This window comes from Fundulus heteroclitus, chromosome 24 (genome assembly GCF_011125445.2).
Source record: "Fundulus heteroclitus isolate FHET01 chromosome 24, MU-UCD_Fhet_4.1, whole genome shotgun sequence".
Taxonomy (NCBI): Eukaryota; Metazoa; Chordata; class Actinopteri; order Cyprinodontiformes; family Fundulidae; genus Fundulus; species Fundulus heteroclitus.
In genome coordinates, this window is record NC_046384.1 from 17,589,125 (window position 1) to 17,610,884 (window position 21,760).

The 21,760-nt window shown below is 40.5% G+C and overlaps 1 protein-coding gene across 2 annotated transcripts in view; it reads left to right on the plus strand.

Moving 5' to 3' along the window:
* The window catches only part of LOC105932543 (gamma-aminobutyric acid receptor subunit gamma-3), a 146,207-nt gene that overhangs the window by 3,249 nt on the left and 121,198 nt on the right, over nucleotides 1-21,760 (plus strand). The window contains exon 1 of one of the 2 annotated variants that reach the window (XM_036127961.1): nucleotides 18,750-18,924. The exons of the other annotated variant lie outside the window; for it this stretch is intronic. The gene's annotated coding sequence lies outside the window, so the exon portion shown is untranslated. Of the gene's footprint in view, nucleotides 1-18,749; nucleotides 18,925-21,760 lie in introns of those variants that run through there. 2 annotated transcript variants of the gene reach the window in all.

The following is a 21,760-nucleotide window of genomic DNA, read 5'->3' on the forward strand; positions in this document are numbered from 1 at the left end:
CTGGGCTTCTCGGAGGCCTTCCAATCAAAACCGGTTACCGGTTTGATACCCGGTGGGTTCTCGCTGGTGGGCTGCCGCCTGCTTGGGTAAAAAACCGCCAGTGATGAGTGTCCATAGAGGACATTGTTACCGCTCTGTTTTAAGAAGGTAGAAATCATGGTAGCTTGTTGAGTGCAGGTTGTGGCCGCTGGTGACTCAGCTTTGGTATGATTGCAAGATATTTGTGGCCTCTAACTGTAAATGTGCGCCTTGCATGTATACTTTTCTGGCATTCCAGTTGGGCTTGTTGTTGTTAGTACTCTTATTGTGCCTCATTATTTCGTGTTTGCAGTCGGAATCAATAGATTGCGATGTGGAAGCCATTTGGGAGCTGCCCTACATTAAATTTTAGGATTATGCACAGTTTTTTGTTTCATCTTTGTTTGCTTGCTGCAGCTTCTTGAGAAGACACCGAGCTCAGGAAAAACAGCCTCCGTGTAAAAAAAAAAAAAAAGGTTATCTAACAGATTCCAGGGTTTCCCGTGAGTTTTCCGTGGAGGAAAGAATAACAGCTCGGTGAAACATGGATTTGTGTCTGCTGAGCCTGTCAAGGCCGGGATCTGTTAGAGGTCACGTTTGGCATATTGGGTAGTTTCCCTCTGACGGCATAAAATGGATTGGTTTCACAGCACTCGCTGGACTGAATGTTCAGTCGGGAAAAAAAACGTAAAGGGAAAATTAAGATTTTGACAAGTTGGGAAAGTCTTTTAGAGACATTGCTGGACAACTTCACTGTGTGAGTACATCATTTCATCAAAAAGGGTTGGGTGGGGTGTTCAGAAATAAACCTGGAACCATCAAGCCTCAGCATGAACTGGGAACTGCTGGAATGCCAGAGTGCCTGTATGCAGTGAACTCTTTAATATCTGCTTGGACCAAAATTCCAAAAAAAGTAACAAAACAAAGCAACTGGACTTGTTTTCCGTAGTTCCGTAGTTGAAGACGTTTCACTTCCTCTCCAGGAATCTTTCTCAATTCAAAAAGGTCTGGAGTAATGTGCAGTACCAAGCTTTATACTACTGCCTAACAAAGGCCTGTTTGGCAGTAGTATAAAGCTTGGTACTGCACATTACTCCAGACTTTTTTGAGAAAGCTTCCTGGAGAGGAAGCGAAACGTCTTCAACTACGGAAAACAAGTCCAGTTGCTTTGTTTTTTACTTTTTTTGGAATGATCATGACCTGGATGACTGAGAATCTTCACCATCATCTTGGACCAAAATCAACACCTTCACAAAAGACTAACCTTTGCAGCTTCCCAAATAGACAAGCCAAATGCCTTCTCAAGAAAATTCTTAAGGTTGCTTTATGCTTGAGACGTGCGGACGCAGCATTTATGCTCTGTGCGGCTCTTCCTCTGAAGTAGCACTATTCTCCTAGACGCTAGAGGGCAGCGTTGCACTCCTACGTCAAGCACCCCACTACACACAGAAGTAATAAAACATTGTTGTTTCCAACATTTAACTGTCTTACTTTCTTCCAAGAGTGACAATTTCTGTCCAGGAATTTGTTGATCACTCTGATCTTTTTGGGCCGAATCATAAAGATTTCTATATTTACGAACCTCCACCAGAAGGAGTGCTTTGTCATCCGCCATGTTTTTCTGTGCGGGACTGTCCGCATAGTCACAAATTTTGATGCGGCAAGCATAAAGCAAGCTTTATGGTCAAATGGAGCAAATAACAGCCCTTTGGTCTCAGCAGACAACAGTGTACAGGGAAGGGTCGAGGTCAGGCTTATAAACTTTAGGACACTGCCATTTTTCTCTTCATAGTAGGTACACCCGGTCTGGTGTTCTGTTAGCTGTGACATTATCCAGGGGAGGCAGATCATCTGCCATTACCATATAACATAGAAAGGATTCCTGGATCAATGTGTTCTTCTGTGCTTTTTGTGTTTCTTCTCTGTCTTCTCTAACCCCCAGTTGGTTGAGGAAGATGAACGTTCACACTGAGCCTGGTTTTGCTGAAGCAGTTCTCCCTGTTAAAGGGGAGTTTTCCTCTCCACTGTCGCTTTATGCATGCTCAGTATGAGGTATTGTTGCAAAGCCATCGACTCCTCAGGACAAATATCCCAAACGCATCAAAACTGATTTTGAAATGGATAACACAGGTTAACATTAAGGTAAATATTCTTCCCAATGGCCAAATCTGAACTCCATAGGCAATTTGACGACTATGCTTAAAGGCCTGAACTGAAACCAACAAACATACATGGGCTCTACCAATCCTGGCAATAAATGGTCTGACCAGAATTATGGGAGAAGCACAATTGTTGTTGAGAAAGGTAATTTCTCCAAATATTATTGAACATGTATGACAGACTGGAACAAAACTCTTAGAGAAAACGACAGACACACAATGTAGCAGAGTCAAATGTCAAAGATTAGGGATGTTTTACAGAAATAACTCGTCCAGTTTCCTTAGCTGTTTTGTTTTATAAAACAAAACTGATATTGAAAAACATGTCTTAAAAATGATACGGTTGCCTGAAGAGAATTTTAGAGAACAAAGTGTGGCTCAATCTGGCTTGGTTTTTGTTTTTTGTTGTTTCGTGGCATCACTAGTTTGAGTTTGGTGACCCACCGGACAGTCCAGCTAGCGAAATTTCTGTTAGCTATACTGTATTTTAATTTGGAAAAAAATAGGGGATTTTTAACCTATTTTATTTGACTAATACATCGTTTGGATGATGGAGGTATGTTTCCAAAACCAGCGCTAACCGTGCCTTCACAAGGGTGCCGGTTACCCACGCTTGTCATTGTGGATTCTGGCTTTTTAACTGTGCAGATAAAAAGGGTGGTGGTCCTTACTCCTCTTAGCTCTGCTGCCTATGACGTTTCCCTTGAATATTACTAAAATAAATGGACCCGTGCCAAGAGAAGGCAGGATCTTTTCCGGAGATCTGTTGTGCAGCTTACACTTGGTTTTCAAACGAACTGCTGAGAATCTTTTCGTCAAGCAGCGTCTACTTTAAATGACTTTAATGTCTATAACTCAGCTAATCTGATTGGTTGTTCAAAATCAAACCAATTTCATGACCTGACAGTAAAAGGCATTTCATTCATTCCCATTGCGTTCTTAATAACTGCTCTTTTAAAGAAGAAGGGTAGACTGCTTTCAGTTTTTGTGGTTAGTATTCAAAAGGAAGAAAATCACATTTAATGCGAATCAATGTCAACTATGCTAATAAAAAAAATCAAGACAGAATGATTGGCTGCAGGATAAGTTGTGCTTCTAAGCTCCACACTCGTCTAATTGACAGAGTTTGAGTGGAAGACCAGAAAAGTTAGCGAGAGTCTGTTTGACTCTGCGATGTCAAGAGGAGGATTTCTTTAATGGTCTAATTTCATCACCTAACGGTAATTTTGATGGAAAGGAACGCAGATAATAAAACGAATGAACTCAGATTCCCCTCTCTGGGCTGGAGAGATGGCCGCTTGTGCTCCTAAAAAGGCAATTAGGGTGTGTGTCTTCTGGTGCTGGCTTGTACGGTGTCCAGAGACTCCTCCTTGTGGACTCAGAACTGAGTGACACTCTTGAAGAGAGTTACTGAATGGATGCTTAGCACTTTGGAAGCACGGACAAAAAACATTTAACACAAAAATGAGACAAAACTGGCATGCCTCGCGATGCAAACCCAACTTTTTATGAAAACTGTGGCTCCAAGGACTGATCAGGTCTAGAGACCCAGATGGGTCCATGTTTATTGCTTAAATGGAAGCTTTGCCGGTCTGGAGTCTGGTCTGGGACCCATACGGGGGTGCCAACCAATTAGCAGTGAGTCTTATGGTACTGTAGGAGTAATGCGAGGTCTCACCGCTGATGAGCCGAATCGAGTCCACGATTAGCCAATCAGAAAGCTCTTCCTCTCTGATGCGGTGTGGAGTTTTACAGATGTGTGACTTTACCAAAAACATTTCACTTTGTAACTAAAAGAAATCCTCTGCTGAGCGTCATTCTGCATAACCAAGGCGTTACACACGATCACTTCACAGGCTCAAAACAGTTTGACATGCAGTATTAAACGTTCAACTTAGCGATTAATAAAGGATTATCTTTGTTATGAAAAGGATAAATCGAGGATGATCTCTTGTTTTGTCTTATATTAGAGTCTAAGAGAAAATTCCCATGGTTTTTATTTGAACAGATGATAATAGTACAACAACTTAGACGATTCCAAATGCAGGTGGAGACAAAGGTGCCGTGTTGAGGATGCCTAACTAGCTAAAAATCTGCTGGCTCACTGAAGTGACAAACAACAACAAAGAAAACAAACTACAGATCCAGGTGTTAGAAACTACATGGATATTGTTGCACTAGGTGAGAATTTTTTTTTTTTTTTTACAATTGGATCTTAAAGGCAATTTTTGTATATGCCTTTTATTGTAGAGCACAGTCTTAAACTGAGAAACAGAATAATTGATAGCAAAAAAAATTACATTCAATTTAGCACTTGAAGATAATCATAAATATATTAAACCCACCCCAAAGCCCCAAGTTAATTTTCTCAATCTTCAAGGAGGGCTTATCTTCAGATTGTTGTTTGTGTTTCTCGGGATATTTCAAAATGCCCGTGTACCAGCTTAACCTGAATCTGACTTTTTGCATTTTGGCTCCTCTGGCAGCTTCCTCACTTTGGGTTTTCTTGTAGCGCACCTCTCAGGAGGGGAACCTCCCCACAGCTCAGCTTCCATAATTTAGGGTGAAATTTTGATGAGATCCAGTTGACAAACCTCGGTGTCGCCCATGAAATGTTAATGTCTTGGAAGGATAATGTAAGGCAACAGTGGAACACTCTGTGTGTGTGTGGGTGGGGGTTTGTGTTGTGTGTATGGAGAGAGGGGTGGGGATGGGGTGGGGGAGGGAGGGGCGCAGAAGAACCCAGTTGGAGATGACGCTGAGTCACCGACAGATCTGGGACATTAAAGTCATTGTGAAAGGAGCGGGGCTCGGTTGAGAACAAATCTGAGAGAAAAAAGGCACACACACACGGTAACAAGCATGTTCACATAAACAGGCAGCTACTGAAGTCTCGGCTCATTTCCCAAATACACCTGGATTTATTCTAAATCAAAGCAGTCCTCTACCTATACAAACACACGGTGATTTAGACTAAATCAAACAGGCCTTTTCTGTTTGCCTCTTTTTTTGCAAATGTGAGCAACCTTCTCGGCTTGTTTGTGAGCTGCTGGCTGTGGAAGCAGAGAGCTTTCTGTTTGAGCATTGCTCTCTTATATTATTGTATTTCTGTGTTTGCTGGCCGGAACTCTGATTTTACAGTCTCGCGTTGCATCAAAACACACCTTGGACACATCACTTTGTTGGCTAAAATCAAAAAGAGGAGGCTGGAAATAATTGGGCTGATGAAGGTAAAAATACATTTATCGATAGCCTAGCTTAGATGGGGTGGCTTGCTCGCCCTTTACTACCATATCTGTAACGCTAGCAGCAGTGCGACCAGCTGCCATAACAGTCGGGAACAGGTCGTCCAAAATGGGCACTGTTCCCGGAAATTGGAGTTAGCCTGGCCACGCTACAAGGAGGAGCTAATTCTAGGAAGCTTTAGCTTCATGGAAGTGATCTAAATCTTATCTGAGATTACCAGAACACCAAATGGCTAATATCTTCTTAAATTCGAGACTTTCAACAACAGTGATTACAGCCTTAGAGACGGGGTGAGGAGCTCTGTTATCTGTGGGGAGCTCGAAGTAGAGCCGCTGCTTCTCCGCATCGAAAGAAGCTGGTTAAGGTTGTTCGCGCATCTGATCAGATTGACCCCTCGGCGCCTCAGTTTGGAGGGTTTTCCAAACACATCCCAGTGGAAAGAGACCCCAAGGCAAGATCTAGAACTTGCTGAAGGTACTATATATATCCCATCTGGCCAGGCAATGCCTTGAGAGTCCCCAGAATGAGCTGGAGGATGCATCTGGGGAGAGGGATGTTTGAGTTTCTCTCTTGAACCTGTTGCCCCCTCAATCTGGGATGGAGGGAAAAGCAGCGGATGGATGGATGATTTGTGCGTACCAGAGTATTACACAACAAACCGAGTTTGTTGAAAGGGCACAAGGACAATGGTGCTCACATGGCTTCTTTTTTCTACGCATCTTTTGTCCTTTTAGCCTCCTCCATTATGCTTCCGCTAAAAAGGGAATTTCGCTTGAGTAGCACTTTTGAACGTCCATACTTTGCAAATTGTCTAAACAATTGTATGTTCTTTCATTAAAACTGTCTTTGCATTTGGATGACAGGTGCATACATAAAATAAATAGATCTCAACAAACATAGCATTCCCAAATTAAAACTAGTACATTATTTGTGACTTCATTGTGAAGCCCCCTTGCCTAGTTTACTTGCACCTTATCATTTCTTCTTCTATGTCCACCTACACCTGTTTTCCTACACCTATGAACAGGTTATCGGCTTATTTCTACAGATAGTCAAGTATTTGAGGTAAACAATCAAACATGCTCAAATCTAAAGTAGAAATTCATGTATTTATAATTTTATTCCCTAATATTTGAAATTATGTTCTGATCCCTGTTTGGGCCTCTCAACTCTTATAAGATGAGAATTACCTTTTCTTTTAAGAAATCTCTGCTATTTTATTATAGTAGAATTTATCGCCCCCTACAGGCCTGGATGCTTTCACTTTCATCATGTCTTGATTCTAATCAGGAAAGTTGTTACAATACAAGGAAAACATATCTTTATAGTTGAAACCTAAAATTTTATTGTAGCTGCTGTCTAAAAAAATAACTACATGCAGTTAAACTTGGTGTTTTAATTAGATTATAATATGATATTTAAAGAAGGTAAAATATATACTTGGGCCAACAAAAGGCTTCTATGGAACTGAATCGTCCTTTAGGTGCAAAACTAACCAAAGGGGTGAAGGAGGCCTTAAATAATTGTTATGAGCAGAGGCCAACTGTTGTTATAATACACTAAATAACCTAATAGGAATGAGTTGGAACCCTTGTAAAAAACAAAAAATAAGTTTACAGTGAGTCAGTTATACAGGCCTGAAGTGAAAGTAGTGATATCCAACACCCTAAAGCACACCAGGGCTATTATCTTGTTTTCCTCCTGTCCCCTCCAGTCGCATGAAGTCAGCTATGAACCTAATGTTCATGTAAAGTGGGTGACTGGTTCACTTAAGAGAGACAAAAAAAAAAGCGACCCAAATTCCCCTCCGGATCAGAACAAGTGCCTTGCTGCACCTTAGCCGATAAGAAGCAGTGCGAACTGGATGGAGATGAGATGCTTTTGTGTCCCTATTGTGTCACTTTCCTTTTGGGTTCAGCGCGTGTGATCACTGTGGGAGATCTTAGTGATCCTGCGCTTCCGTGTGTGTGTGTGTTTGTGAGCATTTGTGTGTCTTCACTGGGGAATGAAGGGGAAAGTGGGCTGGAGTGAGTTGCTGACTGTGCTCTTAAGACACACATCCAGTGTTTGGGAGGCAGATTTATTCAAAGAGCTTAATTAAAGACTAAAAATGTAGCAGTCCTCTAGTGCATTAAAAGATATGTTTGAGGCAGATTTAAGCCTTTGTGCCCATGAGGACTGGAGCCACAGAGAACCATCTAAGAGAAGCTTTAAAAGTGTGTGGTCAAAAACAATTAAAAAAAAGAACTCAGAGAGGGAAGCATATTTACTGCCACATCTATCATACCGCTTTCATTAATTTCGCCCAGAGCACCATTAGTCCCCAAGGGTGGATAGAAAACAACAAACACTTAAATTCATCCTTTGTTGTTATTCAAATAGCAAATGTCTTTGAGTGCATTAAAAAGAGTGGGCAAGAGCTGGAGTGACACTGATTGTAAAACTTGTTCTTAAACAGATGACACAAGCCAGTCGACAGTCAATTTGTGAGAAAAAGACAAAATAAAAGAGTTATTTATCATCCCTCGATGACCTTTAGTAAAGCGTATTACAAAACTGAAAAAAATATCGAGAAGCGTAAAAGTTGGCAAAGTCATGATGGTATTAGATGAATGTTGAACAGGGAGAGAGAGAGAGAGAGAGAGAGAGAGAGAGAGAGAGAGAGAGAGAGAGAGAGAGGAGAGAGAGAGAGAGAGAGAGAGAGAGAGAAGGATAGAGAAGATAGAGAGGAGAGAGAGCGAGAGAAAGCAGTAGAGAGAGAGTAGAGGAGCTCTGCTAGATACTATCACGCTCTACGCTCTCTCGATCTAATACTCTCTAGAGCTACTAGATATCTTCTATCATCGGCTATCTCTATCGCCGAGAGAGAGAGAGAGATTAATTTATATATTGTCCAGTTATGTAGTTTTTGCTCCACTTCTGACCAGCATTCCTACATTGATGCCCACAGACATCATCCTTTCTGACAAGCGTGTCTCCAGAGTAACTACAATAAAGAAGTTGTCCGAGGAGCCAATCATTCAAGTCAAAAACCCTGAATGTGAAACTTCTTTTATTCAGTAGGATTATTATACTTTTTGAAAATACCTTGAATATTCAAAACAATTCGGTTTGGTGGGAAGTAATTTAGTCGACAAAGTTGCCCAACTGAGCCACCAAGGCCTGATCAATCCATGGGTGCTGTAGTTGTGTTAAATAACTGTTTGCATCCTGTGCTATGCCAACTTCTCTACTTTTGATAGACACCATGTGGTTTCTTCGTCTAAGATGTCTGTTTAAACCAGGGGTGTCCAACTCCAGTCCCCAAGGACCAGTGCCCTACAGTTTTTTGAGTGTTTCGATGCTCCAATAGAGCTGATTCTAATGGTTGAATTACCTCCTGTGAATATCATCAAGTTCTGCAGAAGCTTCGCAATGAACCACCTCTGGTTGCTGAAACAGGAAATCGACCAACACATCCAGGGTAATGGCCATTTAGCACTTACTGTGGGCACTACTAGAACATTCAGAGAATTTCCAGACATCCAAACCTGAAACAAAAGGTACCACCCCTGCAGTCCTACCTCAAATTGACCTCCCTAGCCTACAGAAGCAGTGCTGTTGTGTGTCCAGATGTATATCTAAGCCAAAGAGGTGTATATAATGAAAACCAAATACACAAGTCTCTGGAAATACAGTCAAGCAGTGAAAACAACATCATGCGTTGGAGTCCAAAAGGCACTTTGTCCTTATTCGGGGCTGACTGAGATGAATGCAACTCTGGTGGTCCCTAATGTTGGGATTTAAATTTTTCTTCTCACCATTTCCCCTTTTATTTCCCTTCTAAGGTCAAAATAGCTCTTTAAAGTCTGAGTTAAACCACTAAAATAAACTGAGTCAGACAGATTCTGGATCATTTTTATGTATTTAATCCAAATTCATTCTTGCAAAAAAGAGGCATTCGTCTAAAGTTTTGCAGAGTAGTTGTTAATCAGCAGTCTCATTTTCTTTACTTTTAGTTTATCGGTAGCGAGTGGACAATAATGAATTTGTATTAGATGTGATCTTTCCCTCTAAAAAACGTAAAACATTCATTTTGCAGGTTGATTATTTCAGTAAATATTAATCCTAAAAGCTAAGGGAGTCTCTTTTTCCTCTAAAAATTACGCTGGGGTATACTGGTCTAGATGGATTACACTTTATTGAGTAACTGCGAGACTGATGTAATTTTTGAAACCCAATGATACTGGTTGAGTTATGGACTCTGATATCTGATAAATCAGCTGTCATTTGCTACAAGAGGAATCAAAGGGGCATACGAAGGAAAGTTACAATGATAACTCATGAGTGAGAGAATTGAATAACTTTACATTTTATGCTTGGAGGATTCCTTGTAATTTTCCACATTTACAAGCAGAAACATAATTTCTCAAGTATCCACATCCATTTGCACACTTCTCTGAAAGTTCTGCCTCCCATTTCACACTTAGATGATAAACACTGCGCAGAATTAGGCTGCATACTAATAAATCCAGCCTGATGGGGTCTGAGCTCGGCTGCGTACCGGATTCCAGATCCTCCTCTGTGGGATCAGAGGCAGTGACTTCAGGTGAAGGTGCCTATTGTCCGCAGCTAACAACTTATTGATTTACACTGAATGACCAGGTTCCTCAATCATATCTACAATTATTGCTTTTTCCAATATGTCTGACGATATTAATTAAATCTGTGAGTGGGTGGAGACTTTATGCATCTAAATAAAACATCACTTTCCTTTCTGAAGCTGTTTTTATTTGTGCTGCACGTTTATTCATATATTCTCTTGCGGTCACATTTTATTGTTTACTATGTCCAAGGATGTTGGTAAGCCTAATGAGTGTGTATGTGTGTGTGCTTGTGTCAATTAAAGAGGACTTCAGAAGGACTCAGATGAAAGCCAGGTGTGAGTCAGAAATAGAAACCCGAATCTGCTCAGACATTGTTACTTTGCAGCTGTTTCCTGTCTCTTTCGCTCACATTTCCATCTGGTTGACTCTCTGCATCTCATTCAATCACCTTCCTCTTTTGGCCCATCTCTTACTCCCTCCATCACCCTGCCATTTTTTTTTTTCATCCAATAAACCTCCCCCCCTGCTTGCCGTCAGTGTCTGTGCCCAGCCACATAAGTTATGTGCATATTAACACTTGCGATTTTGCAGTTTCTTTTGCTAACTGATTGAAAGTTTGACCCACTTTTTGATCGCGTATTAAAATCTCATATATCCGAGTCAGAAGTCATAGTTGATTTGATCATTCTTTGGTGGACCACAGTTTGGTGGTTTTTTTTCGATGATACTGCACATAACATATACCATGTTTTACATATCAGTGCGGTCCTACTCCTGCTACTTCGTATGATTCAGTGGGAAAGGTTGCAGACAGGTGCTCCTAATTAAATATATTATAATTTGATTATTTTATCATTTGAGGGACCATCTCAGTACAGAAACAGGAGTTTTTGGCAGCTTTGTTGTCTGGAAAATGTTTTTCTTTAATCATACTGCTGAGTTGGAAATTCATCAATAATGAATTTGCACTGCCCATCAATGTGGGGAATTTCTAAAGACCATTTCCACACTACTTGAACTCCATGATTCTACTAAAAGAAGGATCAGTCATAAGAAAAAACATTTGAGACGGTCCAGTAAGTTTAGCTCATGCAAAGCTTGGGGACACTGTAAAATAGACTCTAAAGGCCTCAGTTAGCACGTTGGAGGCTAAAGTTCATGGTATGACAATTAGAAAACGTCTTTGAATGAGTTGTCAGTAGAAGGCTTCTTCTTTCTTGAAAACAAATGAGGCAAATATGGCAGGATACCTTAGGTTTTGAACAGATGAGGTTTGGATGTGTCCAAAAACAAACACTGGCAAGGCAAGTTTTTTTATAGAGCACTTTTCAGTAACAAGACGATTTAAGATGCTGTACATGAACAGACAAACATACAGATGTAGGAGAAACAGAGGAATGAGCTAAGTAAACTAAACTTCTTTCATACATTAACAAATATTCAGAAAGGCTTGTTTCTATTAATAATAAGAAACAAGCTAAATATATTCTTGGGGATTTTCGATCTAAAGTAATTTTATTCAACCTTTCCAAATACAACTAGAATAACGTCTTTTGTTTCATTGATTCACTGGAACGAGCTTTATCACTAAAAATACAAAGCTTATTTCTTTGTATTCATACATTCCTCAAAGCTACAACTTAAGTCTTCGATCTGACCTTTCTAAAATACCGCTACAGTGTGAGAAGTGTCTCTATTCAGAATAAAGTTTCACTGGAACGAGCTTCATCACTAAAAATTCACAGCTTAAATGTTTATATTCATAAAACTAAAGCTTGATGTCTCCGAACTGATCTTTCTGACACTACAGCTAAAACAGAAAGCAGCAGAGTAAGGGGAAAAGCACAGTAGAGGCGGTGTGTGTGTGTGTGTGTGTGTTTTAGTGTAATCATGTGTGTGTGCGTATGTGTTAGTCTGTGAACTGTGGCAGATAGCTCTCGCAGCCAGAGTCTGATAATGTTGGAACGTTATCAAGCAGTCCAGTAGTGCTCTGTTCTTGGTCACAGATGTCACGGAGCGTTTGTTTATATAACATTTCAGGAGAAATGAAGATTGCAGGGGAGCCAGTTCGGATAGTGGCATTTGTTTTGGGCAGGCAGACTCTGCCTTTAAAGTCTCACTGGTACATCTAAATGGTGATCCCAAAAAAGCCAAAATTGTGGTCATTCTGCCAGAGTATAGCTTCCAGCTTTCTCCAAGATCGTTCCCATTCTGCCAGCAAGTTCAGAAACCACAGCTGGCCTGTAGTTCTGCTTACACGGCATTTCAGTCAGAGTGCTGGTAGCGGACATATCCCTCACATAGTTCAAACAGCCTTGACATGAACCTGAACAGCTGCCGCCAGCTCCAAAAAGCAGAAATCCTATTACCAAAAATCCAGTTTTGGACACATTTTCAACATCCTCGACTGACACAATGGACAGGCACACGATCCTCCTCCCTCCGTGTGTCCAGGTGCACATGTCCCATCGGGCACAGGGGAGCTCTCCTCCACCCAGTCTTCTCACTGAGAAAAGGTTATCACTTGCGTTGAGTCCAGTTTACCAGTTCCATCATTTACAATTTGGAAGCTATATAAAAAGAGGCTCCAAAAAAGATTGATTGAAGCAGACAGGGAAACAGAGGAAAGAAAAGGAAAACGTTTGCCTTCATGAGACAAAGGAAGAAATGTATTATTATTATTTGTTTATTTAACCTTTATTTAACCAGGAAAAAATCCCATTGAGATTAAAAACCTCTTTTTCAAAGCAGTCCTGGACAAGATGCAGCAAAGTTACATATTGAACAGAGATACATCAAATTAAATGACAGGTACATAAAAAGCATATGAATTAAAACAATTACAGATAATTGAGGCTGCTTCAAATTCTTTCACTTTCAACTTAAAAGCATTTAGGGATAAAAACTCAGTCAGAAATAAAACTTAACACAGCTGACAAAACCAAACAGAGGATAAAAGCACAAACACCTTATACCACCCACCAGAAAACCACTGTGAGAACTTTTTTTCCACTACAGGAAATGTGGTGAACCTTCCCAAAAGTAGCCTGCCAACCAAAATTACTCCTTGAGCACATCGGTAGCTCACCTAGGAGGTCACAAATGAACCCGGTGACATGTGAAGCTCTCCAGGCCTCACTTGCCTCAGCTAAGGTTGTTGTTCATGATTTAATAATAAGAAAGAAACTGGACAATATTTGCCTGGTTGGCTTGCTCCCATAGGCCGGATTAACAGGCGCAAAGTAAACCAATCAGAGAAACTGTGTATGTAATGTAAAAAAGGTATAAGCAGACTTTCACTGTCAACATTTCATAATATAATCTAACATGGTGAGCCGTGGTCGAGCAGAGACTATGGTGAATGATTCTTGTTGTTTTTGTCACAAAGACTTAAAGATACACAGTGTTATTTCCAATTCAGTGTGTATTTATGTGAAAAGGGAAAGAAAACGAGAACGCCCTTTGAAAGATTAGCAGACTTGGGTCTGACTTTGGCCAAAAAAAAAAAAAAGAAGTCTGTGCGTATGTGCAAGACTTGTTTGTTTAGGCCCAGCGATTCTTGGGTGCAGCACGTCACTTATCATATAAAGCCCGCCCACACCTGTGATTGGTCGGTATCAGGAAAGAGGGCTCTATGGGAACAGTTCTAGACTCAGTTAGTTTGTCCGCTTCAGAACCTGGACTATTTGCGGGAATAATGGGTTCCTCTCTCAGAAAATCTTGCAGGTCGCTCCAAGTTCAGCTGCATATTAGTTATACAGCAGAACAATGATCCTAAGCACACCAGCAACACCCCGGCTAAGTCAAAACCTGAACCTATGACCAATCCCATTGAAGCATGACGGAAAAGCAAAAACGATATAACTCTCTAAAGTGAGAATTCCTCTATATCAGGGCATCATAGACTTGGCATTAAGTCACTTTAAATACAGCATCATGTAATCTAAACATTAAATAAATGTCTGTATCTCAACAGACTTCTTTCACCACTTAGGCAAACACTAATTATAGCAACTAAAAAGAGTAGAATGAAGCTGATACTTCATCTGCTCTGATTTTAGGTGTGTGGAAAAAGTTAGCATGCTAAGACACTTGCTAGCAAACCTTCCTAGAGAATAACTGAATTTACAGCAGTTAATTCTTGTCTGTGGTTTAAAAGTCGTATCCTAAATTAGCTTCCATTAGGGGTGAAGAAATACCCAGAGAATGTTTGCCTGAGAAAGTTCAAACACAAATTGGTAGTTTGATCAAGTTGCTCCCCACTGGCCTCCTTGGGACTCGCGGCATCTGTGTGAATCTTTATTCTCCGCTTAGGATTGTTTTAATTTTTTTCTTTAAACAGTGATACGATCAACAACCTTCTGAAGGCAGATTCAATTAACCGCAAGAAGTAGCCACGTACCTCATTAGAGATGGAAAAGAATGCATGCTCTCATTTTGAAAAACTCTATGCGGTCCTCTTTGGTAATTACCAATTTTCCGATTGAAATGCCTTTTAACCGCCTTACATTCAAATGATTACATAGTTAATGAATCTGCTTACTATTTTCTTAACAGGCTGTCGATCTCATCATTGCGGTTACCCAGCCGGATCGGAACAAGCAAGAAAATGTGGGAGGAATTAAAAACGCACTGATAGCTGTAATAATTACATTTAAACACATCTTCTGGCTCCTGAAAATAAGGAAACAGCTTGAAAAATTCATCTTAAAATCTTTCTTAAAGAGGATCTGTTCTAAAGACTAGCCTACTGTACAGAGCATACTCTGTTCCGGCAGAATTAGGCAAAGAACATGTGCGATTAAGTCTAAAACAGCCGATTCTGGCAGGAAACCGATGGCTGTCATAAGACAGTAAAGGCAGTAAATGCTCCTACGGCTTTTCCTTTGAATGAAATATTTACAGTCTATATTCAGCCTTTACCTGCACCCACTCGCAAGCCACTGCTTGGAAGTCAGTGGAAAAACCTTCTTGGGTATATACATTATTTACAAATGTCGTTCCAACAAGAAAATGAGAGCAGGTTTAAAGTCTTTTCTCTCTCTCTCTCTCTCTCTCTGCTTATATCAAGTGTTTATCTGTGATCCAGTCTTCAATAGCTTAGAGGATTTCAACAAGGAATTCCACCTGCATGAGCTGTTGCGAAAATTTTATGGGTTTATTTGAAGCTGGCACATTTTGAACTGAAAACTCTTTAAGTATATGTAGTGATTTTCCATTCCGCTAGCCCTTTCCTTATTTTCTGTTCATTTAGTGCTCTTTACAGGAGAGTTTTCACATTAAATGACATTGATTTATCTTCCATCGCTGGTTAAGTTGAGGCTTAAAGTGACTTGTTTCTGTAAATTACGCGCCTTGTTACATCAGTGTTTGGGAGCAACCGAGCAAGACTGAAGAGATAACGATCCCTCCTCTTTAGCAACCGGAGCTTGGAGGTAAAGCAAACGGCACTCATGTGGAGTCTGGTGCTGCTAATAGCAAAGTGGAGCTTCGAACATAATTATTACAGTATATATATTATTCTTGATTTGACTAGGAAAAAAAACCCGGACAGAAGCTGATCCCAGAACAAAACTTATTTTCGCTGGTTCTGTTCATTGTTTCGATTCTTATTCTCTCTTTTTTTTTTTTTAGCTATAACTCGAGCTGCCAGCTTTGGCTAACATGTGGCCATGTTGCACAACCAAAAACAGAAATTGGTTTAATTACCTGTTTATGTCACGTTTTTTATTTGCTAAAGAGATCCAAAAATGCCTTTTAAAGGAACATATTCACATTATGTATACACCAGTAACTCACTCTGGTTTCATACAATGTTTTTCTGAAAGATTATCATGTCCTGTGTAGCATTTGTTATTTGGTAGATGGCGCCACATCTGTTTATGTCAGCTCATTGCGCCCGTTGCTGGGGTTCAAAAAGGCTTAAAAACGACTATCAAAACACTATCTGGGCATATCCTTGGAGTATATAGCCTTATTTTATCATAATCAAGTGGATTTTGGTCTTTTTGGTATATGCATATAACATGGCTATGTACCTTTAAGGATTCCTGCATCACAAATTAAAGGTAATTTATACAAGAAATTTATTAAAAAATATATATTTTAATCAAAACTCTTTAGTTTATAATTTCATCATATCATTTTTTGTTACATTTTTAAGATTCAGGACACCTTTGGGATAGGATAAGAGGTTTTTTAATCATTCTAACAGAACTGTCAAGGATATTTTCAAGGTAGCTAAAAGAAACCGTTAAAAAATAGAGAAAGATCAAATTAAAGTGATTTTTGTGACTAAAATAATTGTGTATGTATTATTAAACACATTTTAACTGTTTTAATACCAACAAATGAATTTCCTTTATGAGAAGCATGTATAAATATATACACATTTCATTATCATGCGGCTGAAAGCATGTCAGTCATAATAAAGGGTAAGTCCTAAGATAAAGATACAGATTGATATTGAGACCGGAACCATAAGGAGGTCTGAAAAAGTGCAGCTTTCATCTTGGGTCACTAACTTCTGAATATAAATTAAAGATTTAAATATTTATGAAGAAACTAATACATTTGTGTATTGATTTCTAATTTTATTTCATGTGTTTTTATGTCTAGTTAAGCTGCTATTTTTGGCATCTCTGTTTTTCCCTATGGATAAACAAAGTTTAGTTTTGCGATCCTGCTGTGTCGGCATCTTTTAGCAGAGCCGCCTAACATTTACCGGCTCCATTATGGAATAATCCCGAGAGATAACAGCGCTCCGGCCACAGTTAAATAGGCGCCCTCTGCATCTCCGGCTCAGATGTTTCTCTTGGCTCTTTGGAGGCAACTCCTTCCTGGCTGGCCTCCTCCACCTTGATCTTCACAGAGCCGACGTTCGGCACAGCGGTGTCACCCCACCAGCTTAAAAGGACAAAGCACACGCGAGCCTCCTCCATTTTTCAAGTCCGGTGACATTTTATTAGATGAAAAGAAGTTTAGAGTCCTGGCAAATGCTTCCCCTCACATCTGAGGCGGCCCAGGTTAGCAGAGCCGACAGTGTCCCACGGGCGGGAGCTTCACACAAGATGCAGATGCAAAAAAAAAAATAAATAAATAAAAAAAACACAGCACACGGGAAGCGGCACTTATGCTACGCACACACAAGCCAGCAAACGTAACCTTTCATGAGCTCTAAGGCGCAAGTACGTCTCCGGAAGTGTGTGTGTGTGTCTCGCTGGAGGAAATTAATTCATATGAATCCTGAATCCTGGTCTAGCGTTTCATCTCTGCAGCATTGTCCGTCCAAGGTGGAAAGTGCAAACTCGGTTTTCCGTATTCCAAAAAAAAAAACAGCCGTTTGTCACCTAAACCCTCCTCCTACATTCAGCCACATTGCGGCTCGGTTGAACATTTCAATATGGAAGGTTGCGGCTACATCTAAATTAGCCTTCCGGGCAATCCTGGGGGGGGGGAGAAGGCAGGCAGCAGCTGGTCTGCAACAAAGCAAACACGGATTAGTAATGCGGAGCATGTGTTTGGATAAGCACTGAAGTTTGTTTTAATACACGGGGTTTAGACGAGGATGTTAACGAGTATGATGGAGCGTGAACATCATCCATCCCTGGAACTTTTTATCACATATGTCACGTGTTTTGGATAATGTTTTACAAATTAGATTTCCTGCTCCACTTCAAGTGGTTTAATAAAGCTTTAATACCTTCTTTTTGCACTACATTTTAATTTCAATTTGAGGTTAATGCACAATTTCTAAACTCAGTGTAAAGTGAAATAAATGCAAATTGAGCCACGAGAATTGACAAAGACTCCTTGATAGGTGCTGAAACGTTTTCAGACAGAACTGAATGAACGTCCGGTGGCCTCCGATTTAAGCCTGTTTGCTGTCACACACATCATCCTTTCCAACAACCGTGTCTTCAGAATAATTGGAAGTTATAGACAGTATAACAGTTTTCTGAGATCAGTTTTGGGCAAGTTTATCCTCAAAAAGAACTAGTTCTTTGATCAGTTCACATTCGTCGAAACATTCATAGTTTACCATTTGGGGGTAGGATTGGAGCCCTTGTGCGTTTACTCGGGTTATATTTGACTGAAACGACACTTTTCCCCAGGTGTCGAGAGCATATTAGGACACAGAGCTCCCCCTCCTCTACTTGATACTGCTCACTGCTGGTCAGCAGCCTTCTGCATTTTTGTTTGTTTACAAGAACCTTTTTTTTTTTTTTTACCAAAAACTCGTGATTATGGAAACCAAAGGAGCACCAGCCATGACTCTCCTTCAGGTGACGCTGTTTTAAAACGTCAGCTGGCACAGTACCAGCAGCATTTCCTGGTTACCTGTGCAGATAGCCTGAATAATCAACCAGCAAATATAACTTGTTCAACTTGTATCTCTTTAGAAAAAGCAGAACAACAATAAAGGATGATATTCTGAGCAAACCGCTTCTAATTTAGCGGGGGTTTCGTCTAAATTTAAAGTCCAAGTCAATATCAAAATAATACACAACGTCTTTTTGTACAAATACCCTGATACTGCAAAACTGTAGCATTTCTGCTGAAGGTTATCCAGGACAACAAAGGTTCTGTTGTATTTTGGACCAGTTTTTGGCTGAGAAACAATGTGTAGCGTAGCGGCGCTCCAGCGGAGCTCAAATGTCCTGAAGCAGCGAATGCACCGTCTGGAAAGGTGCTGCCTTGATTAGGCTGATGGGCTCCATCTGTGGAGCTGGTGAGAGGCTGCAGAGACAGACACAGTCAGAGCTGTTGGAAGAAAACCACTTGGAGGATGCTTTTAAGGAATACCTACATCTTAAAGCGAAGACTTCAGGGTGGGATCGCTGGCCGGTGGCGTGTCGGATGGAGCGACCAGACGAGAAGCTACTTCCTGGAGGTCTGATTCTGTGGAAGGCCGGGTGAGGCTAATCAGACCGCCGTTCTCCCATGTCTGCCAGAACTGCTCCCATCATCCGTCGTTTCTCTAGTGCGTTCGTCTCCCTAGACACATTTACGTCCGTTTAATGTATAGCTTGACAGCTTTTGTGTCCTGCTAAGTAGGATTTGCTATGGGCTGTTTTATCGCCTAGAATAGATGGATGCGTGTCTGTTGGGGTTTAGAAAGTGGGTTTGGTCTGCTGTGCTGGTAGCTGGCTGTGGTTTCATGTGTATCTGTGTTGTATCAACGTGGTTATCAGGTGTAGACTAGAACTAGTTGTCTTTAGAAGTGGGGTTGAAGCTCCTCTGATTGGTGCTTCTCTCAAATCCAGCCTTTCCCTTTGTATTCATGTCTTTGTTTTGCTTTTTTTTTGGTGAGCTATTAGGTATTCTTACCCTCTCTAGTTGCCTGTGGGAAATTAAGAATAGTCATGGAAAACTTTAACGATAGTGAGTTTTGTGATTTATTTTATTTTTTTCCCCCTCCTCCCTTTCATTGGGGATGCAATAAATTGCATGAGCTACGAAAAGAAAAAGGGTATTTTAAGACGCACATTGATCCTGAGGCAAATAAACCTGATTAAGGAGAGAAATAATGAGGCAATTGCCTCTTTATGGTTTAAAGTTCTCCACGAACAGGGATGACGCTCAGAAAATGCACTCATTTGAAATCCTTTGTGAGATTCCTCTTTTGCTCTCGTGTGGAGATCTTGTATTTCAGTTTTAAGTCGGCTTCTCCCTGTAGTGTCAAATGATTTTTAGAAACCTATTTAGCCCCAAAAAACAAGAAGAAAAAGCAAGCCACCCAGGTTCAAACTGTTGGCAGGCCTATTAAGAAAGACGGTACTAGCGTTTAACACGTTATACCTTCCCTGCTTCCGTACTCGGGACATTCATGTTCTTTAAAGACATGTAGTGTATGCAATTAAATTCAAAGATTTATCTGACATTGCTTGAAGACGGGAGGAAAAAATAATATTCAAAGAGTTTCTTGGTCAAAAAAACAATGGCTAGGACAAGGACATATCTAAAGCACCAAATACCTCCTCCCCCCCTTATTTACCATATTGTGCCCTTCTCAGTGAAGCACATCCAAAAATCTTCTTGTTTAAAATAAATCAGCAGATTCATGCAGAAGTTATGTGAAACGTTCACGCCTCTAAATGAGGAGAACCGGGTCTATCTGCACAGTTTGTGAATCTGTCGCAAAAAAAGCATCATTAGAAGATATAACAGGCGAGGAAGTTTGCGCTATAAAAGTCAGGCAACTGTCAGCAAGAACAATAACTAAGCACTTTCTGTGCTTGCAGTTCAATTTAAGACTACTCTTTAGGGAACCAAACACCTGGAAAAAAAAAAAAAAAGATGCGTAAGGAGACCAAACCCACTCTGCATTAAAGTTTTGTTCAGTGTCGAGACAGACCTTCCCAATTTGTGTCCATCAGATCATTGTGTGCCCGATTTTATGTTTAGTGGTGAGATTACAGTGAAAAAACAAGCACAAGGCAGACTTTAGGAATTCTGTGTAGTAGTGTTTTTCTTTTTCTTTTTTTCTTTTTTTTGCCCTTGTCACATTTAAGTGGTTCAGATCCAACTATTTTTAATATCAGACCAGGCTACATTGGAGAGTTTTCAAGCATGTTTACGGTCATGCAGCAGCATCTATCTTGAATTCACGTCTGGGCATTTAAAGACAACCACATACTCTTCATTTAGCATTTTTCTTTTTTAACCATTCAGGTTGATTTGCTGATGTTCTTCGGATCTTTGTCCTGCTTTTTTACAATAGCTGCAACCTTACAGAAAGGTCCACTTTTGTCCCATTAGACCACCGAATATTTTCTTCAGGGTTATGGAGATTACACAGATGTATTTTGGGAAATGTGAATTGGGCTTTCTTTTGATCAGCACTGGCTTTCACCTTGAAAGTCTCCCATAGACGCCATTTTTTGCCCAGTCTCTCTCTCTCTCTTTTATTTTTTTTATTGCTGAATCATTATTGCTGAATTCTGACCTTAACTGAGGCACATTAGGCCTGCAGTGCTGTAGATGTTGGCTCTATCCGAATAGCTCTATTGAGTAAGGGCTCTTTAGCCAAAGTGGAAGTGCGTCAGCGGTCGCCATGATAAGTGCGGTCAGTAATGACGTCGGAGTTAAAGGCTGTGTTCTTACTGTTGACCCCATGAAATGTCAAGGAACAGAAGCTAGGAGCTATAATTATAACCTCCTGGATGAATTATCAACGCTGTCTTGGATTATATTGGGTGGGTCGGCCAATCATGGGACGGTGTAGTGCATCACGGTCGGCGGAGTCCAAAACGTTGAGAAATGTCATTGTAATCCTTTCCGTATACTGATAGACGTCAGCGGCTATTTTTCTCGTCTGTTCTGAAGTTTGTTTTTTGAATTGGCCGCGATGTACCGGGTTTGTCGTCATACTGGTTATATTTTAGTTTCTACGCATCTGCAAGTAGTAAAATGTGTTAAACCCGACTCAGCTTTCCAAAAGAAATGTGGATCTTATCCTCAGTTTAGCTCTTTTCTCTGAGCTACAAATTAGCACTGCGTACGTTTACGTTGAGACCTGTGTCACCTTCGGCATCATTTGTACCGCGGTGGAACGTTACGGAGATGGATGCCAGAGATCAAAACAGATCGGCTGCAACAGTATTTTTGAACCGATTTTAAAGGATAAATGAACAACCTAGAGATTTGTTTAAAACTTCTAGAAAGCTTAAAAGATAGAAAGCTGCCCTCAGGCACAAGTGTTTGCAAATTAAAGTGGTAAGATCTGCAGAGACCTTGACCCAGGAATCT